At 37.0% G+C, this 22,993-nt stretch overlaps 1 long non-coding RNA gene and 1 pseudogene across 1 annotated transcript in view; both read left to right on the top strand.

Moving 5' to 3' along the window:
• Positions 1-5,211: 5,211 nt before the first annotated feature.
• The window catches only part of LOC138835996 (uncharacterized), a 48,696-nt gene continuing 30,914 nt past the window's right edge, over positions 5,212-22,993 (top strand). Inside the window, exon 1 of the long non-coding RNA XR_011374846.1 lies at positions 5,212-5,497. This is a non-coding gene — a long non-coding RNA (uncharacterized lncRNA). The remainder of the gene's footprint in view (positions 5,498-22,993) is intronic.
• Positions 22,851-22,950, top strand: LOC138836014 (U6 spliceosomal RNA; annotated as a pseudogene).

Here is a 22,993-nt window from a genome sequence, read left to right as displayed (position 1 = left end):
AAAGTTTTGAGAAGTATTCCCTTATAATGTTCTGAATCTTGGTTGTTTCCGTGGTGATGTTTCCATTCTCATCTCTGAGTTTATTAATTTGGGTGTGTTCTCTTCTTTTTCTGATAAGATTTGGTAGGGGTCTGTCAATTTTGTTAATTTTCTCGATGAACCAACTCTTTGTTTTGTTGATTCTTTTTATAGTTTTTTTTTGGATTCTAATTCATTTAATTCTGATTTAATTTTAATCATTTCTTTCTGTCTACTGGATTGGGGTTTATCTAACTGCTCTTTCCAAGGAGGTTTAGATGTGTCATTAAATTGTTGGTTTCAGATCTCTCCAATTTGTTGATGTAGGAGCTCAGAGGTATAAACTTGACTCTGAGTACTACCTTTGCTATGTCTCAGTGGAGCTGGTAATTTGTGTGTTCATTTTTGTTGAATAGTATGAGCATTTGAATTTCCTTTCTAATCTCTTCCATGACCCACCCGTGATTCAGCAGTGTATTGTTAATGCATTCCATGAATGCCTTTAGTGATCTTTTTGTATTCTTTTTCTGCTCTCTCAATTCCTGTATTACTCTTTGATTAGCTTCCTCCCATTCGTGGGATTCCTGTAGTTCTCTTTGAGTGTTCTCAGCCTGCTCACGCCATTCCTCCCTTTCTCTTTGAGTATTCTCAAGCTGCTCAGACAAATCCTGTATCAGTTTTTGAGTAGCTTCCTCACACTTATGATATTCCTGTATAAACTTTTGGATTGCCTCCTCTCTCTCCTTATCATGCTCATACAGAGTCCTTTGTAAGTTTTCAATCTTTTCATTTATCATGTTTGCCAACAGTGTTTGTAGAGCTATTTGGGAACTCTCCTCTTGATTATTCATTACCTGTTCTATCCCCTCATTATCAAGATTGGGAATTGAGATACTCGGACTTGCCATTTTTCTTGTGTTTTTCTGGCTTACTCTGCCCATTTGAGATGAAAATAGCACCAGTTTTGTGCTAGAACACTCTCTTAAGGCAAGCATCAACCAAATTCTGAATTTGCACAGTCAATAGTCTACAGATACAATAGTTCAACAGATACAATCTAGTTCAACAGATAAATCTATTCAATATCAAACAACTATATGTTAATGGGCTATGAACCGCAAAGAAGAATTTGGAAAACCAGAAATTATTAGGGTTAGGGAGCGATGTGGGTAAAAAATAGGAATAGATTGATGTCGGAAATCACAGGGAGTGTTAACTAAGTCCTAATCTCAAAGCAGGAAATAGGTTGGGTAGGATGAAAGTGGAGAGAGAGCAAAAATGAAGAAAGGGAAATGGAAAAGAAAAGAAACCAGAAAAAATAGAAAAATAAAACTTAATAATATTATGCAGGAATTCGACAAGAATCTATTTAAAGAAGACTGTGAATATAATGAGAGAAGGGGAGGGATATAAAGGAGATGTGAAAACTTAAAAATAAAATGCTTAAAATATTATATAGGTATAAAGAAGTATTACTGCTATTAAGGAATTTATGTCTCAGAGGTATTGAATTGAGTAATAAATTTGTGGATTAAATGTGTACACAATGGAGGATAGGGTCTAATATTCAACTCCAGGTTTATCTGAGGATGTGCAGGACAAGAGGTACATTCCATAAAGAAGAACGAAAGAGAGGAAAAGATGAAAAGGATAAGAAAGGAAGAAAAAAAGATCCGAAGTTCAGTAGAGCTAAACAAAAAACAAAAAGATAAGTAAAAAAGAGAAAGACATCAAAAAAGAAGGAAAAATGCACACATGTATCCCTAAAATAAAAATTGTAAGAGGGAAAAAAAAGTTACTGGAAAACATTTTTTTTTCAATCAAGACAAAAATTAATGATTAAAAACAGTTTTAGAAATGAAAATTTTTTTAATATAAGGTACCAAAAAAAAAAAAAAAAAAGGAAGAAGAAGAAGAAAAAAAAATCTTTGATTTTTTGCAGAGGGGTGGGAAAAAATCCTGGATCTCCCTTGTGTCCCTAACCAGCCTCTTGTTGGAGTCTCTTGTCTGCTTTTGGTCCTTTGGCTTGGTTGGTTTCTTAAGTCAGTTTATTCTAACAGGCAGAAAAATGCTCTGCTTTACCCAGGATTTTGTGATTCTCCTCCCAGGCTAGTTCAATGGGAGTCAGATCTGCTTTGAGTATCACAAAAGTGGGAGATGCAGTGATGAGGCTAGGTTCTGGGTAGAGTTGAGGCCTTTCAACAAGCAGTAGCTTTTTCCTGGTGGCTAGTTTGTGAAAGACTCACAAAGCCCAGCCTGGAGCCATTCTCGGGTTTCTGTTTACTGAATTTCAATTGATTGTCGAGGCTTCTGTAGGGAGGGCCAGCCTCTGGCTCTGATTACCCAGTGAAGAATGCCACTACTAGGGCTGGCACCCAAGCTGGGTGACTTTTCCCTGGGTGGAGCTGAGTCTGGCAGGTCACAATGCCGTTAAGTTCTTGTGACCTGCTAAATGATTCATTTTATTCCAAGGCTTGAGTTGGAGCTCTTTGTCAGTATCCAAGATGGAGATCTCCAGTAGGGGGGGAGGGGTGGCATTCCCTCCTCTTCTCCCTGAGAAGGAGTGAGGACATCAGGCTTCTACTCACGCTGAGTCTTGGTTCCTGGGTCGTCTCTGGTCTGTGAACTGCAGGATGAAGATATCTGCTCCTTGTCGGTTCTTGCTGGTTTTGAGTAGAATCCGCTCACCTGCTGCATCTGGCTCCTTTGTCCCTGACTTTGTGTGGCTCAGGTATGGCGCCTGCAGTTGCAGCTGCCACTGCTGCCGCCACTGTGGCAGCTGCTCACAAGAGCTCAGATCTGTCTCCTTGCCTGGATTTTCCCTCTCTAGCCTGACTCTCTGTCCTGTAATGGCACAATTGGTGTGATTCTCTGGCTTAGGACTGTTCACTGGAACTCTAAAAGTGCTTTCTTTGTGAGAGCTCGTTTAGACTCCAGCTTCTCCACCATCTTCCCAGGTCTGACTTTCTTATATTCAATACAGTGATCTTCTCCTTCATCCACATTGCTGCAGATTTACCCAGATCCTGAGTTCAAATTTAAAGCTTGGAAGATTAAACATCACGAATTGCAAGCCAGTGAGTTAATTTTTTATTTTACTTTTCTCAGTATGGGCTTGAAGTCAGTTTGTGGCAACTCTGCCTCAACTTGGATCACCCTAGGCTGGGGTGCAGCGACTAGACCTACAGCTGCTTCTGGGATCCTAGACCCTCAGGTCTTGCAGGGAAAGCAATGCACAGAAAAATGTGGCCTTTTTATATTTCCTTCCTTTGCAAGGTGACCCTCATGGGTCTGAATGACACTGTTGCAAAGGGTACTTTACCTTGCATTGCTGAAGGCTGCCAGACTATCTGGGAACCCATAGGCCCACTTGGCAACATAGGCCCTGATTTCGAATCCCCCTCCTAACACCAACCAATGGCAGGATATACTAAGAAAATTGTTCCCAACCATAGGAAGAACAATGGAATGTTATCAATGTCAATGTTCAATGAGTTGATCATGAATGATGCTACTATAAATTTAGGCAGCATCATTTCAGGAGGCTAATTGATTTTTATTTAGTATTTATGAAGCATAAAAAGAATATTATTACTTACAGGAATGCAATAATTTCAGGACACTGATTGATTTCATTAATAGTATAAGGATGAAAACAATAACATTAATGACATGGACGCATTATTAATACCCAGGAATTGGTAGGAATGTATTATATATAACTGAGTAATATATAGACATCTTTAACACTCTATATAAATACATAGAAATATATATAAATACATATAAATACTTCCATCTGCAGGTCAATCTGTTCTTATTTTGCTAACACCTGGGGCTTGATCTCAGGTCCTGGTTATAGCCTTTCAGCTCAATTTGCCCCAGGATGGCGTGCTGACACTCACCCATTCATGAATTGGGCCTAATAGGCTTGTGGCTGTGAGATCAGTTGCCAGCATTCCCTAAAAATGAATTGTGGAGTAAGAAGTTGATGGCGACGCATGTTTTCCTTTTCTGTGAAAGTCCTGAGTGTCGGGTATGAAGTGGAATACATATGCTGACCTATATCTTATGTAATCAATGTTTTATGTGCCATAATAATCAAAATAAATTGTCAATACATGAATAAAACAAATAAAATAATTGCACTGAATGCAATATGGAGTCAACATATGTATGTAAATATGAATCATATATGTAAATTGTACATGAATAGGATGTTTTCTAGTGGTGGGGATCTATTTCAGGCCTAAAGAACCGACATGTATTTCTTGACTTCAAGGAGGCCAGCTTCCCCTTCCCACACAGTGCAACAGAGTTACCAAGACCATAGGTTCCAATCCCAGTCCTGGCAGAAAAATGTCACCTTTATATTATGTAATAGTATAGTAATTCTTAGGTATTTCATTATGCCTCCATTTTATGAATGTGATTGTTTAAATGCTTCATAAAGCATTAACTAACATCGATCAGTGTCCTATAAAATAATTCTATATAAATTTATCCTAGAATCATTCAAGGACTGCTCTTTCAATCATGACATACATCATATTCTATTGGTAATCATATGGACAAGAATAAGTTTCTTAGGATCTCCTTCCATTTTGAGGTGGCTGGACCAGGATTCCAACTGTGGGCTATAGCTCCTGCCACTTAAACAGGAGGATAGGGAACTTATCAGTCTGTCCAAGAACATCAGTAAGATCAATGATTAGGCAGGCACCAGTGGCCCTCAACAGTCTTCCTTGATACTTACAAGGCTGTGATGGGTGGATCATGGTCGAAGTCACACTAGGCAGGAAAGTCCAACTTCAGTGCCAATAAAGCCAGAATCCCTTCCCTGTGGCTCTAGTGTGGATGGCCAGCCTTGAGCAAAAGCAGCTCACAGACTGTGCCCATATCCTCAGTTCATGGTCTGGGACTGGGAACAAACAGCCATACACAATGATCTGTGCAGCCATGCCGCTAAAGCAGGTCACCCTATTGTCTCCAACTGAATTGGACATTGTTCCCTGGGAAAAGGGCTGGGGGAGCTGCTATCTTCTTGACTCCGCCCATGCTGTTTGCATCACAGGATTCTGGCCACACCCCCATTCTTTCATTGTTCTTTCTGACCAATGAGATACAAGAATGGCGGCCACGCCCACATTCCATGCTGCCTGGTAGCACCAGGATTCCCTCTGTTAGTTTACAACACTACCAGCAGTTGAGGAAGGTATAGATGGTTGAGTGGTGAGAAGAGCCTCAAGGCGACTGGAATAGAGAAGGAAATTGAGATGCCTGCCTAGTCCCCAGCCCCCCGCCCCCCGCCTTCCCAAGGTTCAGAATTTCAAACCAGGCAATGGTACCCTGCCAGGCTGTGTAAAGCCCCAACTTGGTCAAAGGCCTTGGTTCTCTGAGGACATGTGTCTGCAATGCCACTGCCATTCCCATTCGCCCCACCTGGAGCAGCCTCAAGCAACTTCCCCCAGGAGCACATGTGAGTGGCTGCCCCAAAACCACCCCTACACTGGGTCAGACACCCCTCTGAGGGCACCAAGACCCGCTACTTGTTTCCTTTCCCTGGCTCTGAGGAGCCACCTTTCTGTTTTGGGCATTTCTAAAACAGAGCCTCTATATGCTCTGGCTGGGCTGGATTGATGTCCTCCTATCTGTGACAGGTATGCTCCACCGGGCCTGGTCATCTGTAGTTGGGGTGGTAGACATGTAGCAACATGCACAGTCATCAATTTAGATGGATTATCTCAAACATTTACTCCACAGCAGCCGAGTTTTTTTTTTTAATTGTGAAAATACTGTCCAGAGGGGTTAAAATTACATGGGCAAGTTATGAGGACATATCTTATCAAGCATTGTAGCCTCCTCCTTTGTTTCCCCTTCCCATCCCATGCTTCCCCCACCCCCTATCCGATCCTCCCCCTCCCCCTACCAGAGTTGTCAAGTTCATTTTCTACATACCACTTCTACGTCTCATTGTTGCAATGGGTCCAACTTTAATCCCTATTTCAAAGATTTGTTTTTTCCCTTCCCCTCCATAAATTATAACAACATCAAATACAGTGAAAGCAGGGATTATACCGTGGGGGAGGGATATAAAAAGCAACAAATAAATAAATCTTATGAATGTACTAGAAACAATCGTATGAAAGAAAAAAAATTGAATAGATATCTTAGGGTTCTTTTCACTAATATGTATTTATCTGAACTTTTATGCTTGACTCAGATATATACTAGTTATTGCAAATAAGGGAAACCATGGGACCTATCTTTCTGTGGTTCTGGCTTACTTCACTTAATATAATATTTTCCAAGTCTTTCCATGTCCTAACAAATAGAGCAATGTCATTCATTCTGATGGAAGCTTAGAATTCCATTGTGTATATATAACCCAATTTTTTGATCCATTCATCTACCGAAGGGCATCTGGGTTGCTTCCATATCTTAGCTATGGTAAAAAAGGCTGCAATAAACATAGTTGTGCTGGTAGCTTTAGTGTGGTCTTCTTTGTAAATATTTGGGTAAGTGCCCAAAAGTGGGATTGCTGGATCATAGGGGAGCTCTATGTTGAGTGCTTTGAGGAACCTCCATAGAGCTTTCAAAAGAGGTTGAACAAATTTACACTCTCACCAACAATGAAGTAAGCTTCCCTTCTTTCCACATCCCCTCCAGAATCTGTTATCAGAGTTCTTCATTATAGCCATTCTAACTGGGGTGAGGTGGTATCTCGATGTTGTTTTCATTTGCATTTCTTTTATGGCTAGAGAGGTTGAGCATTTCTTCATTTGTCTATTGTCCATCCTTCTTTCCTCTTCAGAGAAGTTTCTCTTTAAGGCTTTAGCCTTATTTATTGGGCAGTTGTTTCTTTGAGGATTTGTTGTTGGGGGATTTAATTTTTTGAGTTCCAAGTATATTTTAGATATGAGACCCTTGTCTCTAGTATGGCTAGTGAAGATTTTCTCCCAATCCGTGGGCTTTCTATTGATCTTGCTAACTATGTCCTTTGCCATGCAGAAGCTCTGCAACTTTGTGCAATCCCATTTGTCCAACCTTTCTTTGATTTCTTGTGTTTCTGGGTCTCTATTAAAAAAATTCAACCTGTGCCAAGGAGACCTAGGATTTCTCCTATTCCATCCTGCAATGTTTTCAGAGTGTCTGATTTGTCTCCGAGGTTTTTGATCTATTTGGAGTTGATTCTGGTGCAGGGTGATATATTCGGATCTAACTTTAGTTTTCTATAAGTAGTTAACCAAATTTTCCAGCACCCTGTACTGAAGAGGCTGTCTTTCTTCCATTCTATTATTTTAGCTCCCTTATTGAAGGGTAGTTGGCTATATGTCTGTAGGTTCATTTCGGGGTTTTCAATTGTATTCCATTGGTCCTGAGGTCTGTTCTTAAGTCAGTACCAAGCTGTTTTGATTACAATTGCTTTGTAGTAGAGTTTGAAATTTGGTATGATATTCCTCAAGCACAGTTTTTTCTGTTGAGGATCGTTTTGCTATTCGGGGTCTTTTATTATCCTCTATGAATTATTAGATTGCCTCTTTTCTTTCTTTGAAGAATGAGGTTGGAATATTGATAGGTATCGCACTGAATTTGTAGAGAGCCTTAGGAAGGATTGCAGTTTTCACGATGTTTATCTTTCCAATCCATGAGCATGGGAGTTTTTGCCACTTTTTAAGATCTCTTTTGATTTCCTTTTTCAGGTTTTTAAAATTTTCATCATTGAGTTCCTTCACTTCTTTGGTTAAGTTAATTCCCAGGTATTTTATTTTTTGTGGGGATATTACGAATGTAGATGCTTTCCTAATTTCAGCCACACTTTTCTCATTGTTGGTATACAGAAAAGCCATTGATTTTGAGGGGTTAATTTTATACCCTGATACTTTGCCAAAGTTTTGAATCAGCTTGAGTAATTTGGGAGTGGAGTATATTGGATTCTTTAAATACAAGATCATGACATCTGCAAAGAGGGAGAGTTTCACTTCTTCTTTCCCTATTTGGATCCCTTTATGTTTGCATCTCGTCTTATTCCTGTAGCTAGGCATTCTAATATTAGATTGAAGAGAAGTGGTGAGAGTGGACCTTCTTGTCTCGTTCCTGAGTTAAGAGGAAATGGCTTTAGTTTTTCACCATTAAGTATAATGCTGGCTGTAGGTTTGTCATATATAGTCTTTATTGCATTGAGGAAAGTTCCATGGATTCCTAATTTTTCCATAACCATCATCATAAAGGGGCGTTGGATCTTGTCAAATGCTTTTCCTGCATCAATTGAGATAACCAGGTGGTTGTTATCTTTGCTCCTGTTGATGTGATGAATTATATTAATTGATTTGCGTATATTGACCCAGCTTTGCATCCCTGAAATGAATCCTGTTTGATCAAGGTGTAGAATTTTTTGGATGAATTGTTGAATTTGATTGGCCAACATTTTGTTGAGAAGTTTTGTATCAATGTTCATCAAATAAATGGGTCAATAGTTATCTTTCTGTGATGTGTCCCTGCCTGGTTTGGGCATGAGGGTTATTATGGCTTCATAGAATGAGTTCAGTAGTGAACTTTCTCTTTCAATTTCATTGAAGATTTGGAGGAGTATTGGTATGAGCTGTGTTTTCAAGGGCTTATAGAATTATGCTGTAAAGCCACCTGGTCCTGGGCTTTTCTTAGATGGAAGGTGTGTTATTGATGTTTCTATTTCAATGCTTGATATGGGCCTGTTAGGATGGTATAACTCATCTTGGTTTAGTTTTGGCATGTCAATATTTGCTAGGAAAAGGTCCATTTCTGCCAAGTTCTCAAACTTATTAGCATAAAGTTTTGAGAAGTATTCCCTTATAATATTCAGAATCTTGGTTGTTTCTGTGGTAATGTTTCCATTCTCATCTCTGAGTTTATTTATTTGGGTGTGTTCTCTTCTTTTTCTTATAAGATTTTCTAAGAGTCTTTCAATTTTGTTAATTTTTTGGAAGTAACAAATCTTTGTTTTGTTGATTCTTTCTATGATTTTTTTTGGATTCTAATTCATTTAATTATGATTTAATTTTAATTATTTCTTACCATCTACTGGATTGGGGATCATCTTGCTGCTCTTTTTCAAGGAGACTCAGATGTCATATTAAATGGTTGGTTTCAGATCTCTCCAATTCGTTGATGTATGAACTCACAGCTATAAAGTTGCCTGTGAGTACTGCCTTTGCTGTGTCCCAAAGGAGCTGGTAATTTGTGTTTTCATCAACATTTGAATTTCTTTTCTAATCTGTTCAATGACCCACTCGTGATTCAGCAGTGTGTTGTTCCAGTGTGTTACAGGATTTTCTCTGGTGGCTTTTCCTTTTGAGTTTTAATTTTTTTCCCTTGTGGCCTGAGAGAATGCAAGGTATTACTTCAATGTTTCTGAAAAGTGATAAAATTATGAGAGGAAGAAAAAAATTAATAGAAAAAAATTAAAGTAAAAAATTAAAAATTAAAAAAAAAACTTTTAGAAAAAAATTGTAAAAGGTACAAAAAAAGAGTTCTTTGATTTTTTTGTGGGGGATGGGAAGATCCTGTATCTCCCTTGTGTTCTTAACCTGTCTCTTGTTGGAGACTCTGGTCTACTTGTGTTTGATTTTCCTGTGGTTTAATGATTTCTTAAGTCAGTTTGAGCAAGCAGAAAAATCACAGCAGACGATTCTTGAACCACTGGTGAAGGTCTGGGTCGGTTCGTAACAATCAGACCTCATTCTCCTCACAGGACAGTTGTGAGGAAACAAGGGATTTATACAGAGGGATCTCTGGAGCATGGCTAGGAACAGAGGGAGTAGTCTTCAGATAAGGTTCTCGGCAATTCTGTGAGGAAATGACAGGAAGATAGCCAGAAAGGGCTCAGGCAGGGCCTGTTATTAATTGTGCAACAGATGTGGGATTATGAAACAAAACATGGCTCTCTCTCATCATTACCCTATCCCCATGAGGAAGAGGATCCTTCACTGTGTTGAGTTTTGCAGCTGGAGATACCAAGGCAGAGAGAAGCCAGGTGACCTACTTATGACTTCAACTTCAGAGGAAGCTCTGCCTGACTTTGCTAAAATGCTCCCTAGGACAATGGGTGCTATTCAGTCCGCTTCTTGTGGTAGGAAGTCCACTTCTTGTCAGTCGTGGGGCTAGAACTCTAGGCATGGGCCATGTTCCCAAAAGCCTCAGCAAAAGGCTAGTGTTCTACCACTTGTGCCCACAACACTACTTTTGATTTTCTGGTGGTTCTTTGGAGATAAGAGTCTCACAGACGTTCCTGCCTGGGCTGGTTATGAACCATGATCCTCATATCTCAGCGTCCTGTGTAGTTAGGATTAGAATTCTGAGCCACTGGCACCAGACTTAATTGTAATTCTGACTTTTTTTCTCTCTCTCTTTCACAAGAACTGGTCAAATGGGTGCTGGAGGAGGGGTCCCAGCATCCCCATGTGGCTGGAACCCAAGGTTGGCCCTCTCATTCTGGAGGTTGGCTGTGGGTCAGGAGCTGTCTCCTCAGCTTGTTGAAACAGCTCCATGAGATAAGCCCTTCTGTTACCTGGATAGACGGTAACAGTTATTCATTGTCCATCCAGCCTTACTAGACTTATTGTATTGCATTGCTTTCTACATCATTTTCTAGCACCTGGCCAAAATTATGATATGTATTTACAGAATGAAAATGTAATGCCATCTTAAGAAAGTTATTTAGGGCTCCGGGAATGTGGCTTCATGGTACGGTGTTTGCCTAGCATCCATGAAACCCTGGGTTCAATTCCTTAGTAACACATACACACACACAAAACCACTGGAAGTGGTGCTGTGCCTCAAATGATAGAGAGCTAGCATTGAGCAAGAGAAAAAAAGCTCAGGAAAATTCCCTACCCCTGAGTTTATGCCCCTCTACTGGCAAAAAGAACAAAAACAAATCAAATCAAAAGAACACAAAAACATTCAGTTAGTAAATGCAAAATAAATAACCCACACTTGGAATATATAATTGCTCCTTCCATACTGACCCCTGACAACAGTTCCTAATTCATGTACTTTACTTATATGAGGATACTGTGTTGAAAAAATCTTGTTCATTAAGTCACAGCAATTAATGCCAGGGATGTGCTTAGATGTCAGGTAACGTTTAATTCTGGAAATTCAACCATTCCAGGATTTGTGTCGTCACTGTTAATCACAAAGGGAATGGTAGGCTATGTGTGACTTTGAAATCTTTTTGGACAGTTATGGCACCAAAAATGCAGAGGTTAATTAATAGTTGTGAAAGAAAATAAGGAATAACTCCAGATAGAAGGAATAAATGATAGTAATTAAGGTATACCAGAAACTGTTCTTGAGAACCATTTTTGGTTATTGTAGAACTAATTGTTAGCTAGGCTGTTCCTCATTGCCTTTAGCATTCTAAATCTCTTAGGCTAGCTCTTAATCTCTGTGTGATAAATGTATCTCCTTCTAAGCTATTCTTTCATACCTTATCTCCTTTGCTTTCTAAAAATCTTATTCTTTCTATATTTCTCTATGAACATTTCCTGATACTAAATACACCTATACAGATGGCACAGGATGCTAATGTAAGGGTCCCATAGCTCATCAGTCATTAATGTAACAAAATGGAAAGGAGGACATATTTTTTGCTACTTCAATTTTTCTGAATTGCTGCAATATCATTTGGTTAAAATTTCCATTCTTTTTCTACACAGTGTCATTCAGTGCACATAAATGCAACTATCAGCCAGGTGCTGGTGGTTTACTCCTGTAATCCTAGCTACTCAGGAGGTTGAGTCCAGAGGATTGTGGTTCAAAGCCAGCCTGGTCAGGAAAGTCCACGAGACCCTAACCTTCACTTAACCACCAGAAACCCGGAGGTCATGTTCTAGCTTAGCACCCAGGATCAGAGTTCAAGCCCCACAACCAACAAAAAGGTGAAATATGACTTTAAGTTTCCCCAAAAGGAATGACAAGTTCAATAATCTTCCCAAACAAAAAAATTCCAAAATGATTCAGTGCACCTACTTTTGCTGAGTTATGTTATGGATTCTTTTCTGGACATATGCTCTAAAAACAAATCATTTAACTAGGGATACAGGTGGACCCATTTCAACAATGAGATTTACAAGTCATTATGTCGAAAAACGAACTTTACAACATTGGTGGGGGGGAGGATCGGGTTTGGGGAGGGGGGAATATGGGAAGGGATGGGAAGAGGAAACAAAGAGGAGGCAACAATGATTGATAAGAAATGTACTCGTTATCTTGCCCATGTAATTGTAACTCCTCTATACGTTATGCTCACAATAATAAAGAAAGAAAAAAACTTGTAAAATATTAGCTTTACAATAAACTTCATCTAATATTTCTCGTTTAAAAAGAGAAGTCTATACAGTTGATGTCACTTGGCTTTCTTACTATCTTAGTTTAAAGCCAAACCAGGCAGGAGAGGCTGTCAAACTCTTATTTGTAATTACACAGCAAAAAAGCCAGAAGTGGAGTTTTGGTTCAAGCAGTAGAGTACTAGCTTTGGGGGTAGGTGAGCAGGAAAGAAAACTGTTCAGGGACAGGGTTCAGCCTCTGGGTTCAAGCCCCAGAACCAACACAAGCTAAACACAAAAGCAAACAAAAAAACAGATATTTCATTGGACCCTCCTTAAAGGAGTATTGGTCTGAGAAATGGCTCCTTTTGCTGATCATACGCACTGGATGCTTTTTTGGAATCCTTATTGCTCTGGAGAACTCAGGACCAAACTAAAGTAATTGATAACTGACTTCTGCAACAAAAGAATCATCTCGGGGTGAAATATCCATCCAAAAAACACTATAAAACATCCATGTCTTTGTTTCATTGCAGTAGAATTTTTTTGGGGGGGATCCAGTCTTGGGCCTGAACTCTGGGCCTGGGCGCTTTACCTCAGCTCTTCAACTCAAGGCTAGCGCTCTACTACTTGAGCCACAGCACCACTTCTGGCTTATTTTTGCTTATGTGGTGCTGAGGAAGTTTACCCAGGGCCTCAGGCATGCAAGGCAAGTGCACTACCACAGAGCCAACTTCCCAGCCCCTGAAGAAGAACATATTTAAAACAACGTTCTTTCTTTTTGTTCTATGCTGGCCATCAAATGGCACATTATATCTTTTTGTAATACTCTCAACTAGAAGTTTACAGAAAAATTATATATAAGTAAAAACACACTAGAAAAATTCAGGGACAAAGTTTCCTTCAAGCCTTCAGATTCTCTTCGTTTACAGTATAAAGGAAAGCACATGTTAACTTGAACTTTGTCAATACTCTATGTTCCATTCCTCTACTGGGATCAGTTTCCATATCCAGTAACAGTTACTTCCAGGAACAAGCTATGGTGCTGCTTGAGGTATAATGAATGATTTCTGGCTTCACCGAAATAACACAAGAACACATTTGGACCTGATGTAACACGTATTTCAGAGACAACTTAGTAAAGAGAAAATATGAAATTTATATTTCTTATAAATACATTATTCATGAGTATATTGAATTCAAAATTTGTAAATTCTCTGTAAATTAAGGCGAATTTTAAAGAGGAAGAAGGTTCCTAGATCATTTTTTTTTGTGAGTATATGTGCTGCACATTATTTCCCAAGTGTACATGAATTTGTTAACTCGTGTTAACTATAGCAATAATAAGAGAAAGAGAAATTCTGTGTTTAAGTATAAAGGTTCAATACACTATAGAAGACTCTACAAATAAGACCACATTGAAACAATAAAGCCAAGTCCAATATGTAGATTTATGAGAGTGATATAGAGAAAGCATTACTCCTACGTGGAACCCGAAGTATGAGGCCACTCCCTTCCTAATCACGCTTGCTAATGACACAACTTTGTAGAAATTAGAATGGAAGAATAATTCTGTTTCCAATGCAAGTCAGATATGGATTTAATAAGGAAAAAATTCCATCTTGAGAGAGCAGGGATTATACTAGCCATCAACTGGTGGATAAGATCACATTTTTTTCTTTCCTTTACTTATATATTTTTTGTTGGTGGTGGTCTTGGCACTTGAATTCTGGGCCTGGGCACTGTCCCTCTGCTATTCCGCTCAAGGCTAATGCTCTACCACTTTATCCACAGTGCGGCTTCCAGTTTTCTTGCAGTAAATTGGAGAAAAGAGTCTCCTGGACTTTCCTACCTGGGCTGGCTTTGAACCCCAATCCTCAGATCTCACCACCACCCAGCTTAAGATCACATTTCTAACCGTGTACATTCAACATATGTAATGTGTATGTTCATCTATCTTTATATGAATTCTTGAGTTAAAAATCTGGGTTACAGCTTAGACTTTACACTCACAAAAATGTTTGTAGTTTAAAAGTTGTTTCTACTGGATAAATGAAACCTAAGTATGTAAAGGAGTCTGGGAAGTTCAGATTGCATCCAGCCTGGGCAGAACAGTGTTTGAGACACTATCTGTAATTAACCAGCCAAAAGCTAGATTGGAAGAATGGCTCAGGTGATGGAATAACAGTCATGAGCAAGAATGATGAATAAGAGCTTGAGGCTTTTGCATACATACATATAAACATACACATACACACAGAGGCACTTATATGTGCACACACATATACACAAATGAAGCAACTCTCAGAATATGTAGAAAAGTTAGAAAATAATAGAAAGTATGTCCTGAGTGAGACTAGAATCAAGTGGTAATTTTTAAAATTAGAAATTAATTTTTAAAATTAAAATACTAAAGTGAACTTTCTTCAAAAAAGTTTGAGAATGTTACATAAGTAGGGACCAGAGATAGTAAGAGAGTCAAGTAATCAATATTAAAGGGATAGGATCCATGGAGGAATGAATCAGAGACCCGGCAGGTGCATTTGAAAATGTTCATACCCTGTGTCAAATGTTAGAACATCTTTGAAAATAGTGCATGAACAGTCTGAGAAGTCTAGTGGATAATATCACTGGAAAAGTTCAGAATTGATAGTCTGTATCTAGATTAAATAAACCAAGAAGGGGCTGGGAAGGTGGCTCAGTGGTAGAGTGCTTGCCTTGCATGCATGAAGCCCTGGGTTTGATTGCTCAGCACCACATAAGCAAAAAGAAAAAAGCCAGAAGTGGCTCTGTGGCTCAAGTAGTAGAGCACTAGCCTTGAGCTGAAGAGCTGAGGGACAGCATTCAGGCCCAAATTTCAGGCCCCATTACTGGACCCCAAAATAAACAAACAAACAAACAAACAGATAAAGAAATAAACCAAGAAACTATGGTGGGGCAATGTGATGTAAGCCTTGAATTCTAGCACCCAAACTGACAGGAGATTAGAGACTGGAATTACTACTGAGAACTTCGCTGGACCAGGTAGTATAATTTTGTCTTAATGAAACAAACAAAACAAGAAAGGAATACACAGTTGGAAATTTGGGCTAATTTTTTCATTATGTTTTGAGAAGCCAAGTTTTCTATTGAAATACAACTAATCCTCAGTTTTGTTTTATTTTATTTTTTATTTTTTTACTCTTTTTTTTTTTTTGGTTCCGGTTGTGGGGCCTGAACTCTGGGCCTGGGCACTGTCCCTCATCTCTAGAGCTCAAGGCTAGCACTCTACCACTTGAGCCACAGCGCCACTTCCAGCTTTTTTTTCTTTTTCCTTATGTTGTGCTGAGGAATTGAACCCAGGGCTTCATGCATTCGAGGCAAGTGCTCTACCACTAAGCCACCTTCCCAGCCCCTCCTCAGTTGTGTTTTAAATGCGCTCTTCATTACAGAACATTCCTAGATGCAAAGTGGTTCATGATTCCCATCCAAAATTTGAAAAAGTAAGTAATCATCATTCTGTTAGATTCCAAGGAAAGGATGAAGGATTACAAAAGCTTAAGCCTGGAGGAATAGCAAAGATTACCTAATGTAGGTCTTTATAGATCTTGCTAAATTGGAGTTTAGACTTCAAAAAATATTTTGGTTTCATTTGTAATTTCATATTCTATAGGATACTACAAAATTCTTTTTAGGTAGAGGGTTTAATTGACAAATTTACAGATGTTTCTTGCATTCTATTTACCTAGCATATTGTTTCAAGCGAGTTATAATTAGAACTCAGTTAATAGATAATTCTAACTTCATGTAGAAAATGATAATGTGAATAATTTAGACAGAGTTGCCAAGAAATTGATGTTATTAATTTATAAATTTAGAAAAAGCAATTTTTGAGGCTTTAATATAACATGGTATGAAGAGAATAATTGTGTGACATCTTCTTTCTTCTACCTGTATGTAACCCAGGAAGCAATTTCCTTAATTACGTGCCTCTGTATACAGTGAGAAAAATGCTAGGATTTGGGTTTGTTTTTATTTTTGTTTTTGTTTTATTGCTTTGTCATAGGGCTTGAACTCTGGACCTGGACACTGTGTCTGAGCCTGTTAAGCTCAAGGCTTGTGCCCTACCACTTCAACCTCAGTACCACTTGTGTCTGGCTTTTGCTGAGAAGTTTATTGGAGATAAGAATCTAGGGAACCTTCCTGCCTGGGTGGGCTTTGAACTGTAATCTTCCAATCTTTAGCATCCTGAATATCTATGATAGTAAAAAAGTATAAATATAAATAATATTTGCAAGAATATCAGTGGAGGAAAAATGATGCAACCTAGTATGTTGTGGTGTTCTTTCTGGAACACGGAGGGCACCACATTAGCAAGGTGTAATATTTTTCCCAATACAGATAATCTATTTGTGATGTGAATTAAGGGAATTTTGAGGTGCACCCTACAAGTTGGAAACTGTTGGTCTAGGATGACTTTATGGCATAAATTTTGGGATTGATGTTCATAGAAATAATAGCTTGATCTGATAAAAAAATTGCTTACTCTTGAAGAATTAATTATAACCGGTGCTTTATAGTTTTATCCTATACCAGAATGTGGCTATTTTTCTGTTCACTTCTCAATCTGTAACACCCCATTGGAAAATGCATCTATTGCAGAATTACATAACACGGAAACAGGAACTATTTTGAATCTCTCAGGTATGGAATGTTGAGAATTTGAAAGTGAGTAGTTATTAGTCATAGGAATTTTGAAGAACACACATATTCTGTCCTCTTAACAACTTATTTACTTTTAAAAGTTATGGGTTTCCATAGAATTAAATGTTTTCCGGTTTTAGTATGAGAAAGTACTAATTTATTCTTTTTTGAAAATATTGGCAAGTATATTGTGAAAAAATTTTCTAGTTGGATAACATTCAAGTTGATGGCCTCTGATAAAGAAGGGGTAATTAATTCAAATTATATGCCAAATAGCACTGAATTTTTAAAAAGTTACTACATAAAGAATAATATTTACTATACCAATACAGTGAAATTTTATTTCATGCAGCTTATTTTTTAAATTTAATTTTAATGTGAAAGTGATGTGGGTTAGCAATTGTAAGGCAGTGAATACATAACTTTTCAAACTTGTTATGCCCTCTCTCATTTTTTCTCACGTTTTTCCTTCACACCCAAACCCCTCACACGTTGTAATGTACATTTCCAACATATTGTCTTTTGAGTATTGCTATTGCATTGGTTTGCTTTTTGTCCTTTATCTCGCCATTTTGTTGTTTCTCTTCCCTTCCCTAATTAAGGTAAATGTATACACAATACACAGGGTACCAAAATCAAACACAGTAGGAGTTATACCATAGGGGAAAAACCCAAGGAAAATAGAAATCACATAGTACATTAAAAACAACAACTGCAAATAAATATCTCTTTCCATATCTTGGAGTTCATTTTGCTCCGCATCAGCTTATACCTTCATATATATGCATAACAAAGCCACTGGAAAATAATAGTTTCATGGATACTATATCATGAAAACAACATGTTAACTGTTTTTGATGATAAACGTGGAATTAGGATTGGTAAATTTGAGATTCTGATAAAGGAATTTCAAAAGTGTTTTAAAATTATGACAGGTAAATTTTAATTGTTCTAACTTTTAACTTAGCCTATTCAGAAAATTTAAAATTTCCTGGGAAAATAGGCTTTCATGCAAAGAAATCCATGGAGACTTAGCTGAGAGGGAGCAATGTGGGTAAGGTGGCTCATTTTCACAGTAAACAAACAAACCTCTCAAACCTTGCTGTAAATCCTGTATAGGTTCCCATGAGAATTGTCCTTACCCAGGAAATATACTCTTACTGTGTGAAACAAGGTTGTAGTGGAATTTAAATTCAAAGTTTTTTTTAAAATAAGACATCAAAATTTGTGAATTGACCTTTAATTACTAAACAGTAATTCTCTTAAAAAGCTTATTTGGGTCAAAATATTTAGGGAGAAAGTGTCCTGCACAATGAAAGAACGTATTGAGTTTACACTTCTCTGTTTTAATACTTTCCACAATGTCTTTGCACGTGAAGCACTGAAACACAGAAAAAATTCTGATTGGATACTTCAATGATTTCACATTTCTAAGTAGCTCAAAAATATAATATCCTTATTAACATGAGATAGTGAAAACTTCTCCTATTTCATAAGCCCAAAAGATCGGGGATCAGAAAAGATTCGAGCAAATAGAAAAGGTAAGAAAACACGATATTAGAAGACCTAGCTAAGCGTTTTGGTTTCAGCAATGGAGGGGGCCAAAACTATTCTATATAGTGATATAGATTGTGTTAATCTTTTTGCTACCTAAAGTAATTTTACAGAGCTTATTTGGTTCAGTATAATGCAGAATAAATTGAATGAAGACATGAAAATAAATTCCACCTCCAAATAAAAGAGTTTTCAAAGAGAAACCATGAAGATGTAGCAGTGGGGGAAGCCTTATGGTGCTTCAGCTTCTCTAGAATTGAAGCCAAGAACCTGTGATTAATTGGAAATCAGGCAAGAGCTAAGAAGAGGACATAGAAGTAGGACATAGAAGTATTGTCCTTTGTAACAGACAATATCATCCAAGGAATTGGTGATTTAACTCTATTCTTCTCATACATCTTGTTGAGCAAATACAAGACCAAGAGGAAAATAACCTATTGAAATAATTTTGCAAAGAATAATTTCACTGTTCCTGATATGGTACCTAAGGAGATTCTTACGAGAGAAGATAAAAGTTTTAAGAGAGAAGATAAAAGTGGAGTATTCTTAGGATTCCTCTAAGCATCTTGTTAGCAAAATATCTTTGAGGTTAGAAGTGATTGAACCAAAAAGTGGTGGAATACTTATTTTTGTGGGCACTTTAGACACAAGAAGATTTCAAGGTAAAAAAAAAGAAAAATTATAGCTAAATATTTGTGATTATAGGTTCTTGGACTGGATTTTTGGAGACAAAGTTTTGCATTAGCGTTGGTCCGCATTAACATAGTTGTTGGATTTTCGTGGCAACCAAATGAAAAGGGGAAGTTTAATGGACTCGCTTGAACAAGTAAACAGCATGATAGAAAATAATGGCAAATAATATTTAATGAATTATTTTGAACAATTACTTTGTGAGAACAAAGAAGGAAAGATATAATTCAAAATTACTTGACGTTGTTAAAAGTATGAAAATGGAGTAGTGAGGAGATTGAGAGAAAACAGAGAGGACTGTTTTCTCTCCAGTGGAGAAATAGGTTCTTGATCTTGTTTCTTCCATTCTGTCTTCACAAGCTATCAAGTGTGACTCAGGACTGGAGTATCCAGTTCAGACAAAGAGCACTCGCAGAAGAAAATATTTGCAGAAGATATAGGTGATTTATAACCTTAGACAATCTTTCTAAATCTGGTCAAAATTCTCCCCTACCCCAAACTGCCCTCTTTGAACAGATTGTTTGCTTTTCCAAAGACTGCCCTTCATTAACTGCTTAAAATTTTGAGAGGTCATATTCATACTCTCTAGAGATTGCTGTTTGGTTGTCATTTTTGTGTGTTGTTTTTTTTAACTGAATTTCAAAAGGTTGTACAAGTGTTTTACAATTAAATATGTCCATCTGATTGTCTAATGCTCCTGGATCAGAGTCACTCCTTCTATCAATGTCAACCAACTCTTTCTCCAAGATTGAATTCAGATTTAGCACTTCCTTCATTACATATGTACATTGAGTATTCTAGCTGTACTTGCCCCGTGTTCCATTTTTCATTCATTCTATTTCTTTATTATTGTTCCTCTCTGGTTTCAATTTCCTGATAGTCATTCTGTTAAACTGCCTGTTAATACTTTGAAACGTTTATATACGTTCCATGGAGTTTCACTCCCACATATACTTGAACTGATGTCAGCTTATATTTCCATAATTCATTCATCTGCAATAACAACTAGCAAGACTGGAGATGTGAAGCACTTAGACATGATTTTATATCTTTAGTCAACAAGAAAATTTAAAAATGGCTTAGAATTTATTTCTAACTACCAGTTTTTATAAATTGCTTTGTAAAATGGTGTATGATTATTTTATTTTACATAGGATAATTTTTTCTACTACCTATAAGTTTTGGAAAAAGAAGAAAACTAAAATTTACTACTTAGAGGAATATGATACAAATAAAAGACAGATTTTATTTTTGTCACATTTCTCATTAGTACCCATATTCAAAACTTAAAGTCATATTTCTTACTATGTTAGACAGATAGGGAAAATATAAAACAACACATGATAAGGCAACTATTAGTGACTTTTTAAAATGTACCTTCTTATGTGATAAAATTTACTTTATTAGCTAATATTTGGGTTTGAAATATGGGAGGCTGATCTATTTAACACATTTCTGGAAGGCACCTACTGAACAACACAAATGGTGGGGAGTACTATTTCTACACTTTGATGAATGGTTGAACTTGTTTGCTATTGGTGCTGGGTATGTAAATCAACTCTATTGTAACTAGCTCCCTACACTTGAAATCCTGGTAATGTCACTATCATCTACTTGTCAAGTGCTATTTTGGCAAATGTGATTTTAAATAGTTTATTTGAAAATGAATATACTTTCAGGAGATTAAATATAGGTTATCTTTGGTTTGAGAATGACAACATTTTTTTATACTACAGAACCTCATTTTACTGAAGTACCAGTGTTTTGAAGCACTAAGGATCTTCTCAATTAATGTTTTTCTAAATTATATTTGACCTCTAAATCAAGTATTCCTAGCCTTGTTAGGCCACTTATGGATCTATCATTACAGAATCTATTTTTTGGCTGCACTAAAATCTTTCATTAATCATTAGGAGAGGGGTATTAAAAATAATCTTGTTCATTTGTAATTTTGTTGACTCATATGGGCTGATCATCTGTAAATTGAAAGTTTGAATTATAGTACTTTCTCTCAGATTTTGTGATCTCATATTTCATTTTAACTTGCCTTGCATTTCACAATTGAATTCTGCTAATTCTTGTAAGGAAGTGGGGTCCTGAAATATTATAGGAAATGAGAAATTGAGATGTCTTCAATTATTTTCTGTTGGCATGTTGCATGGGCCTATGTGAGAAGTCTTGCCCTTGTTATCTGATGATACAGATAACTAGGAACTGGTATCCTCGGATCCGTGGGTCCTTCAGAAAAATAATAGATTTTAGACATCATATCAGCAAAATTTGGGTATAATCTGTAAGAATGCTTCAGAAATATGGAGAAAAACACTTTGGGACCAGCGAGTTAAAACAATAAACAGAGCATCAGAGTAAAATCCGTTATAGATTAGCAGAAAACAATATTGTTATTTTACCATGTGATTTCAGAAGATCACGAACACATAGAACGTATCACAAGTTTATACCGAAGATATTGCATTGATACTTTTTATATTCTAATATATATCCTAAATCTAATTATTTATATTCCATTCTATTTATCAGAATAAGTGTCAATATATTTGTCAAATTATCAATTCTAGTAATATTCATTGTGTGAAATTTAAAATCAGCACATACTTTATATTTATAAATATAAAATATATAAGTATATATAATATAAAAATTGTTTTGCATTGTTGTGTTGTGGTTAGGGAATCAAAGGCAACTCTATTTTAAAGTTTTCTTCCATTATCTCCACCTCAGTGTTTGGTAGAGTTAGACTTAAAGCTTTACCATTTGTAGATTTACAGCCTAGAGGCAAGAGGAAACACTGTGATTAAAACATTACCAATTTAAGGGCTAATTTCAAGGAGAAACATATGGACTTTTCCAGGAGCTATGGAAATATTTGGTGATAGAGAGTCAGTAGTGTAAGTTCCTGCCTGGTTGGATGATAGACAGGCCAGGACACTAGGTAATCATGCATATGAAAATTTTTTCACCTTCTTGGCTTTAGCTACTTTTGAAATGATAAGTATAATAAACAATTATATTTTGATAAAATACCTTCTATTCTGAACAATTCTGTCTGAACTGTTCATCTCTCTATGATCCCTTGTAACTAAGATTAATTTTGTTCCAGTAAGACAATCTATGCTGTCAGGGTGAGATATTCTGGTTGGTCTGTTCCTACAAGGAAGAAGGGTAAAGGTTCAGGTAGACATTTGTCCCAGCAAGACCTAATTTGGGAAATTTTAAGCTGCAAAAGTTTAGAAGTAGCTCTCAAGCAAGGCTTACTTTGAATCAATTAGCTCTACAAAGCTAACTCAGTTGATAAATAAGTACTTGAAAAGCCATCACCTTTGGACTTAGCTTTAAAGGCTTCAAAGTATGATCAAATTTAAAATGAAAACGACAAAATAGTCATTGACAAAAAAATTGTAAATATGAGCAATCGACCAAATGATATAAGCTTTTCCACTATACACAGAATTTTAGAGAAATAAGATCAATCGCAATTTAAGGAACAATAAGTGTTCCTTGTTACAAATAGGCAACCATGGATATATGCCTGTATAAAGATTGCATCATTAAGTATTTAAATTTAGAGGGTACTTCATGCTTCAGCAGCAGGTCTACCCAAATTACAATAACACAGAGATGAACATGGCACTTGCACAAGGATTATATGAAAATTTGTGAAGTATTCTATAGTTGTCATTCTTCTGATGCAAGAAATATAAAAACAGTTATTAAAAAGT

This window comes from Dipodomys merriami, unplaced genomic scaffold (genome assembly GCF_024711535.1).
Source record: "Dipodomys merriami isolate MVZ:Mamm:240054 unplaced genomic scaffold, mDipMer1.0.p SCAF_246, whole genome shotgun sequence".
Classification (NCBI taxonomy): domain Eukaryota; kingdom Metazoa; phylum Chordata; class Mammalia; order Rodentia; family Heteromyidae; genus Dipodomys; species Dipodomys merriami.
This window is presented reverse-complemented; position numbering and strand designations above follow the sequence as displayed.